Raw genomic sequence first — 9,428 nt, 5'->3', positions numbered from 1 at the left:
GTCTGTTCAAATTTTCTACCTCAGTCTATGTTAGTTTAGGTAGGATGTATATTTCTAGAAATTTTTCCATTTCTTCTAGATTTTCATATTTGTTGAAGTACATTTCTTCATTGTCTTCTGTTATTATCCTTTTTATTTCAGTTGGTTCTATTTTGACATCACCTATTTCATTTTTTATTCGTGTTATTTGCATCTTCTCCTTTTCTTTGTTACACTTGCCAATGGTTTGTCAATTTTATAACCCTTTCCAAAGAATCAACTTCTAGTCTTTTTGATCATTTCTATTGTTTTCCTGTTTCATTTATTTTTCCTTGAATCTTAATTAGTTCCTTTCTTCTGCTGACTGTAGGCTTTTCTTGGCAATCTTTTTCTAGTTAATATGTTAAAGTTTTCATATTGGTTCTTCTTTTTTGATGTGTGCATCTATTGCTATACATTGCCCTTTAAGAACTGTTTTTGCTGTGTCCCAAAGGTTTTGATATGCTGTGTTATAATTCTCATTTGATTCAAGTAATTTTTTACTTTATTTTTTATTTCTTCTGTTACCTACTAGTTTTTAACCAGGGTATTATTCAGCTTCCATGTATTTAATTTTTTTCTTTTGATCTTCACGTTGTTCATTTCTACTTTTATAGTGTTGTGATCTAAGAAGATGCTTTGCAGTATTTTAATGTTTTTAAATTTAGTGAGGCTTATTTTGTGGTCTAATATATAGTCTATTCTGGAGAATGTTCCATGTGCATTGGAAAATAATGTGTATTGGGCTGTTGTTGAGTGGAGTGTTCTGTATATGAGTTCAAGTTGGTTGATTATGTTGTTTAGCTCTTCTATGTTTGTTGAGTTTCTTTCTAGTTTTTCTGTCATTCATCAAAAATGGTATATTAAACTCTCCTACTACTATTGTGGAGTTCTCTATTTATCTTTTCAATTTTGTTAAAGATTGATTTTGGTATTTTGAAACTCTTTTGTTGGGTGTGTAGACATTTATTATGATATGTCTTCTTGTTGGAGTCATCCTTTAATCATTATATAATGTCCTTCCTTGTCTCTTACTCAGGTTTTCACCTTAAAGTCTGTTTAATCAGAAATTAATACTGCCACTCCTGCTCTTTTTTGATTGTCATTTGCTTGATGTATGTTTTTCCATTCTTACATTTTTAGCCTGTTTTTGTCTTTGTGCCTAATGTGTGTCTCTTGTAAACAGCATATAATTGAATCATGTTTTCTTATTCATTCTACTACTCTCTGTCTCTTCTTGACTGGTGCATTTAATCCATTTGCAGTCACTATAATTATTGATAGGTATGAATTTAATACTGCTATTTTGCTGCTTTGTTTGTGGTGCTGTTGATTTCTTTTTCCAGATGTTTTTCTGTGCTTAGTTCATTTTTTAAATGGATTTTCTTATCAGTTCCTTCATTTCTGTTGTGTTAGTGTTTAATGAGTCTGTACTATCATCTTCTCTTTCACTTTGGTTAGAAGGTTTTAATTTTCTTTGAGGTTACCCTGTAATTTATTATTTGCTTCCCAAGTTTAAAACAGTCTGTTCTATTTTGAAATCGTCTTGACTTCCTTTCTTTGAAAACCCTGTAACTTAATATGTCTTGGGCAATATTAAGGATATACTTATACTAAGATAAGTGGCTATGGTGACAAAGTGGTGAAAGTGCTTGGCTTCTAACTATAACATCAGTGTTTGGAACCTACCAGCTGAGGGAAAATTTGGCAATCTGTTCCCATGAAGATAATGCATAATAAAAACTATAGGGCAGTTCTACTCTGTGCCCTATGGTTGCTATGAGTTGGAATCAACTTAATGGCATACAATAACAATAAAACAACAATACATATATGAAGAAATTATTTGTAGTTTACCTGAAATTCAATTTTTTTTGGAGTCCTACATTTTATCTGGCAATCCCAATCCCAGGAATCTAAGGAAGTGGGGATGTGAGATAAGCAAGGGAAGGAGACCAGTGGAGTGCATATTAATGAACAGGTTCCCACTGTGGCCAGCTATAGCCCAATACATCTGAGGACTTTGAGGAACTGAGTAGAACATACTTTAGAGCTGTCCCACGTAGAGTCAAAAGAAGATAGGCATGGATCCACCAGTTCCTTCTCTCATTTGTTCAAGGTTGATCCTGGTGGCATTAAGCCCCACTCCACTTTTTACTTGCCCTGCATAAGTGGGGATCCCTTTTCCATGGTCATAGAAGGCCTTGGCAGAGAACTACAGGTGTTTGAAGTAGGAAGTCCTTAGAAACTACTGAAGCCCTGAGTGCCAGGGGTGAGAGAAAGCCCTGATAATGTCTTGTCTGTTGGTTTTGGAAAAGTCCTTGCATCTCTTTATGTATAACATCGTCATCTCTTCACATTTCTTTTCAAAGCCTTTCTATTGAGTACAGTGAGTCATTGGTAACTTCTTTAGGAGAAGCTGCTCATTTTCCCAGCTTGGGGCTAGGAGATGGAACTGGTGTTCATCCATTTGCCCAGACTATGTTTCCTCCAGCATCTTTTTAAAATCATACTTCTGTAAGATGAATAACATTAGTGACCCTAACACATGGTTTCTAGTCTTCTGGAGTGCTTCATATCTTGACACGCTCCTGGGAAATTTCAACAGCTACTTGGATAACTCCCTGATTCCTAGTGTCTAAGACCAAAAATAGAGTCCAAATACATCTAACTACAGATTAATTTTGACATTGGCCTCAATGGATCTTCCCATGTGATAAAAATTTTATATACACTCATTCTTTCTGTGACCCTATAAATCACTGCCATTATAATAACCTCTCACTTCTTAATGCTAATGGAAGGAAGGTGTATAAAATTTCAAAGAGAAAAAGAATGTCAAAATATATGATGTAAGTTACTCAAACACACTTTGTTTTTCAGAACTATAATCACAGAACTATGTCGACTTGCTCACTTGTTCACAGAATTATGTACCTTTCCCATGTTCTTCTTATATCTCACTTTCTCTGTCCTCCCCTCTTAAATCACCTTCTTCAAGTTTGGAGTGCAATAAATAGGAACAAGAACGTATGGTAATCTCAGTGGTTAGACAAACTTTGAACACCAATTTTACCGAGTCAATGAAACTAATCTGTGGTGGAACAGTAAACGATGAGCGTGATAAGAATGGGTAAAGAAGAGCTGAACATATTTCTTGCTCTAATTTAATCTTATACCACAAATAATTTTCCCCCAAGGCTTAAAAACATGCCACAGTATACTTAAAATAGAGATTTTAAGAAAGAGGGCAAACATGGGGAGTAGGGGTGGGAAACAAGAGATCATTATACCTGAAGCTAAGATAAGGAATTAAACACAAAGGTATGTTATGAGCTTCCTAGAAACTAATGCAAAAAGGAAGCATAATGTGCCATTCAATCTTCACTATTTGATTTGAAAAACTACCTTACCAAATTTTTGGAATTCTATGTTCATGGTAGGAACCCTGGTGGTACAGTGGGTAAACACTTGGCTGCTAACCAAATGATCAGTTTGTATTCTCAGCCACTCCACAGGAGAAAGATGAGGCAATCTGGTTCTGTAAAGATTATAGCCTTGAAAATCTTATAGAGCAGTTCTATTCTGTCCTATAGGGTTGCTATGAATCAAAATAGACCCAATGGCAGTGAGTTTTATTTTTTGGTATGGTCATGGCAGTAAGTTCAGAAAAGAATATATTGAGTATCAGATTGTTATAGAAGAAATGCCTTCTCAGGACAATGAGCACCAAAATATTCTTTTGACTGAGTTACTTAGATTTTTTTTTTTTTTTTTCCTTTTTGAAGGAAATTTAACAAAAATATGGAGTCATATGCAAAAAACTGGGATGAGAAGGAGAATATAGATTTCATACTTAATTTGCCTTTGCTGGAACATTGCTGCATGGTGGTCCAAAACAACAGATATAGCTCTTAATGGAGGCATTGAGGGAGCTATCTATCACTTCAACACACTGCTTTAGTTCATAAAATTCCTAGAGACAGAGCTATCTTTATGAGCCATCACACAGTTTTAGTAGGACATTTGAGGTTGGATGAAGTCCATGTTTGGCTGCTTATATTAAACTGTCATTCCAAAATTGTGTGTATTTCAGCAGGGTTGGCGCCAAACACACTCATTGTTGCTATCACCAAGCCAATGGACCCAGACTTGTCTCTGCATTTACAGTGTCATGCCCACCCCATCGTTCACCCATGGTTAATGGTACTAAAGCTGGCTTAGTGGAAAAATGAGTACCTGAACAGTTTGGCCAGTGTGCTTTAAATTTAGTTGTTTATAAACCAACACACATAAGCAATCTGGAAGCTTTATTCTAAAGCATTTTTTTTTTTTTTCTCACAGAATATATTTGTTCAATTTGATCTTCTTTTTTATTTTGGCTCTGTAGCTTATGCTGGAGTCTGAGTAGAAGTTCCATGATACTATGTGAAAGGCCATGATAAAGATGCTATGATACCAAACAGAAAACAATTTGAAACCACAAGAGAGACTCTTTTCAGCCATATCTCCCCTGATTTTTCAAAGGCTGACTTGAGCCATCTTAATTCAAGTGACTGATGGAGCTATAAACTCTTCTTTATCAAGCATATGCCCAGTGGCTGGTAAAGCCAAACCGGCTACTAGGCCCTGGCTTGCCATCTCCTTTTAGGTCTCCTTCTTTAATTCATGTCACAGCTTCAGATGTACTTGCAATTCACAAGCTTCCACAGCTGTGCATGTAACTATGATCTTGCCCAGCTGGGGTTAAAGCCTACCACAGCCAGTCCTACTTTTGTTTGTGTGAAATGAGTCATGCCCTTCAACATGCAGATAATAGAAACAATTTCACATAAACAATGATTGATGTGACTACTACTAATAAGTGGCAATGCTTCATCTGTCCCCCTTCAACTATCAGTTCTATGGGTGACTCATCTATCTACACTTTCAGCTCCCTTACCCCTCCTCAGCTGGCTAGTAGAGAATTTCTCTTCAATGTCCTGCTGTTGTCTGTACATCAGCACAATAAAATGCAAACTGTTATTTTTCCTGGAAACCTGTTCTATCCCTTGATATTGCAAATGTTTTTTCAAGAACTAAATCATTATCTTCAGATCTGAGTGAATTCCCTCATCCCTCTGCTTTCTGAATTCAGACACATATGATGCTACTTCTACTTGAAATTCTGGGTTAATATACTCCCTTACTAATGTAGAAGGGAACATCTAAACAATGTTCTGGTTGGGGCAAAGATTTGCCTCAGGACCCAGCAGAACCATATAAGTTCATTTAGCATCATTGCCAATTTCATGTTCTGCTTTCACGCACATTCTCTCCCATCATATAATTAAAAAACAATGAGATTACTAACTAGTGAAAAAAACAAAACAAAACAAACAAAAACCAAGCAAAAAACACTTCCATCAGGAATTCTACATTGTTTTGTTTCTTCCTGTAATGATTATTTCTTTTTTCTTTCTTTGTTAATGTTAAATACTCACTTTTATCTTGTCTTTTCCTAGTACCCCTTTCACTTTTCAGATGCCCTAACAAATATTTCGTCTTGACTGAATTCTCGTGTTCTTGCTCACCAGACTCTCCACTTGTTTGCTGCTGCCTAGGATGCAGGTCTTGGTTGTAATCTTAGAGTCCATTCTGAATCCTTGGCTTTGACCTTTGGTCTGGGCAGCCTGCAATTTTACCTTTAGCATCTTGGTCTTCCTGGCCCCTGGAAGTCTGCTGGTTCCAAATTTATGGCTGTATTCTCATACGACATACCCAGGTTCACTTCAGTTACAGAGAGTTTATCATCTCATTCCTGAGGGTTGTCTTCTGGGCTTTTGAAGAACTCTGGTCCTGGACCAGGCCTTTTTCTCTCAGTATCTCCTCAATCCTTCTGCTTTCAACTTTTGTTTCCTTATGTGACAACCATCAGCACCTGCTGGCTCTGACATTCTTGCTTGGAACATTGAAGTAATATTTGATGTTGTTTCTCCCTTGTCTGGAATCACTTCACAACTCTACTGGTTCCTCATATTATCTCTAAAGATTACTGTTCCATCTCAGACTCTGGTTACAATTGCTATTGGCCTAGCCCAGGCCTGTGTCAGTATCTACTATTTTCCATTCATCTGGAAAATAATTGCTGGTTTAATATTCTGACAAGCACCACTTTAATTGTAAGACTCGACAGTTCAAGTCCATGTCTACTGTCTTAGTTACCTAAGGCTGCTGTAACAAAAATACAAGTGGGTGAGTTTAAAGAACAGAAACTTGCAGCCATATGTAGAGTCAGGAAATCCGAATTCAGAGCATAGCTCTAGAGGGAGATTCTTTGTTGTCCATAGTCATGAGAGTTTCTTGGCTTTCCTTGGTGTTCCTTGTTGTGTTTCCCTGGTTTGTGTCTGTGTCTATTCTACTCTTTTTATAACTCAGAAGTGATGAAGGTTAGGACCCACTAGACTCTGGTATGACCCTCATTAACATAACTAATGAAAAATCCTATTTCCAAACAAGATTGCATCTCTCCAGGGTCCAGGACTTCAATATGTGTATTTGGGAGATAAAATTCAATCCATAACATCAATGTTTCTTTTCATTGACAAAATAAATTCCAAACTCCAGACATGGCATTTTGAAAATAGACTCAAACCTTCATTTCACTCACTATGTACCCGTACCATTTACCTTGCTAAATTGGTCAATGTATGATCCGCAAAACAGACCTCATACACCTGAACTGCTCAGTTGGCTCATACTGCAACTTTCCTTTTTTAAAATACCTCTTGCCACTGCTAGAGCAGCCTTGAGTAACCCATTCAGGGCTCCACAGTATTCACTATAAGATGAGGTATTAGGCACGATGATTCCTAAAGTCCTTTCCAGTTTAAAACAAAAACCCAGACTCACTGCTGTCAAGTCGGGTCTGTTATTCTCGTTCTATCATCATTCCACATCCTCAAAGCCCTCCAAGTTGTCTGTGAGACCATCCATGTCTCCTTCCAATGCACAGTGAAGCCCTTTTCCTCTGAATGCATTTGCCTGTTCTCCCAACCACTCATTTGACGCACCGTGATATACTGTCTTGTATCACTATTCAACTTGTCATGTGTCAGTCTTATCTGTCTAATTCCTGCATTGTTGGAACCAAGTATCCCACCATCACCTTATAAGAGTGAGTACCCAATTGTTATTCGTTGACGGATGTTGAGTGAATCATATCATTAGTGAAAGTTGCTAGAAAAATAAATTGGAAACATAGGTACCACAAGGGGCCTTATTAAATGTACTCTCGCTGGTCTAATTGCATTTAATTAAGTCCCTGGGGGAATAATTGCCCTTTAGGCCATGTCATCCAAGGTCAATGTGACTCATTTTAATCAGAACTTTTCCTAGGGGTGATGAGGCAATTATATAACATTTGGCCTTGTATCTATTATTTGGTTGTGGCATTTTTTTTTTTTTTTTCATTTGGTCTGAAATAATTGAATTCTAAAGTGTAGGAAGAGGACTTTGTAAATGAGGCCAAAGAACAGCCGTTAAGCCTTGCTTGCACACTCATCCCAGATTTTCTCACAGCTTCTGTCCCCTTGCTGTGGGCTTTCTTCTCAGATGACATAATGACCTTGGGCAAACTAAATGTGAGCAGTAACTGATAGTTAAGGTGATGTAGTGTTTTTAATAAGTATGACTTTAGTATTTTATTTAGGAATATAGGGTAAAATAAATTATTGTGTAGTGCCTTTGAGTTACCACTGTGGCATTAGCTTCTGGACATGTTAACCAAGAGGCTAATAAATAAAATAAATTGATAGTTAGGTTTTACTTCTTGGACACACATTGCTCCCTAAAGTTCCAAAGACATTATTTAATCATTACAATTTGAGCTGCGTCTTGAATCCACAGGGGTCTTCTCCTTGATGCCAAGTGTATGACATCAAAGACAATGACTGCAGGATTTGTGGAGCTTTTCTACCCATTTTATTTCTCAAGTTTGAAAGAAATTTTTAGATTGATTTAAATAACATAGCTATGTATCATTTATGCACAAAATATTTTTTTTGTGTGTAGAAGAAGTTTGCTATGACTGTCCAGTTGTGAAGAAACACTGGTCCAGTCATCAAATGACAAAATAAAAAATACTGAGCAATATTGGAGACCAGGGACATTATTTCCTATTGTTTGGAGTAGATGAGGGAAAGGGTGTTGAAATGGTGAGACACAGTTTTGGAAAGATGGACAGGATAGGGAGAGAGAGAGAGCCATTATGAGAGCTGAATTGGCATCTGGGGCTTGATCCTAGTTCTGCCCTTAGTGTTGTCTGTACCTTACTTTATTCAATGATAAAATGGAAGTAATAGTTATTTTTGCCTGCTTTTTTTTTTTTTTTTTGCATTCTTAGAATGAGTATACTACATAATTTTTAAGGTAAAAAAATTTGTGATACTGCCTTGGAAACCCAAGAAGAGGTCTCTATGAGTCGGGTCTGACTTGATGGCTCATAACAACAACAACAACATATAGGCTTAAGTTACTAGTATTACTTCTTCCTAGTTTCATTGAGAAGTTTCTCTTCAGCTATTTAAAAACAGCTCATCTCAACCCCAGTTCCATCCACCTGAGATCAGAATATAGTCACTGTCAAGGATAATGATAACTAGCAGCTACAAGGACAATGTTGAGTTACTGTCTGGCCATATCATGATTTTTACTATCAAATGCATGGTAAGTTTATAACATAGGCTAGACACTTATAAAAAGATAGAGTACATAAAATTTACTTGCTTCTATCAAAGGCTACACCTAAATATAAAAGACTTTATCATCTAGCTTCCTTAATAGTACCCTCATACTGTTCTTGGAAGTGGGAAGAGTTTAATTCATTATTAAAAGAGTTATTCTGTCTGTAATTTCTACACTGGGATGCCTCAACAATACAAAAGGAGAAGGAAAATAAACAACATTAGAGATTTCAACCTTGAAACTAAATCTGAAAAATATAATTGAAGAGCATAATAATCCCTAGAGGTATTTTTGAGGGTGTGGATTCATCTAGGGATGACTTTAGAGAACAATTGTTTTCAAACAGTGCCATGGTTGGTCCTGGTAGAACAGTCAGGAGAGTGCTGACTTGAAAAAGTAAGGAAACAAGATTTGATTCCCTTCGGTGGGGAGCAGTAGTCCTGGGCAAGTCAGGTAGGCTGATGGGGAAGGGGAATGCAAAATATTCTCTGGTATAAATGTTAGAGATTTGTCTGAGATGATTTGTATGGGTCATTTTGGGATCTGCAACTCCATACTTTGTGAGAAGTCTCACGTAATATATTAAATGAATCCATATCTCCAAAAAAATAGCAATCACTGTTCATCACTCTTGCTTTATATTCCATTTATGTATGGTATATATGTGCCTTCCTGAATCTTCATAA

The sequence above is a fragment of the Orycteropus afer genome, unplaced genomic scaffold, assembly GCF_000298275.1.
Source record: "Orycteropus afer afer isolate SDZICR_OR568_19922 unplaced genomic scaffold, OryAfe1.0 scaffold00005, whole genome shotgun sequence".
NCBI lineage: Eukaryota > Metazoa > Chordata > Mammalia > Tubulidentata > Orycteropodidae > Orycteropus > Orycteropus afer.
This window is presented reverse-complemented; position numbering follows the sequence as displayed.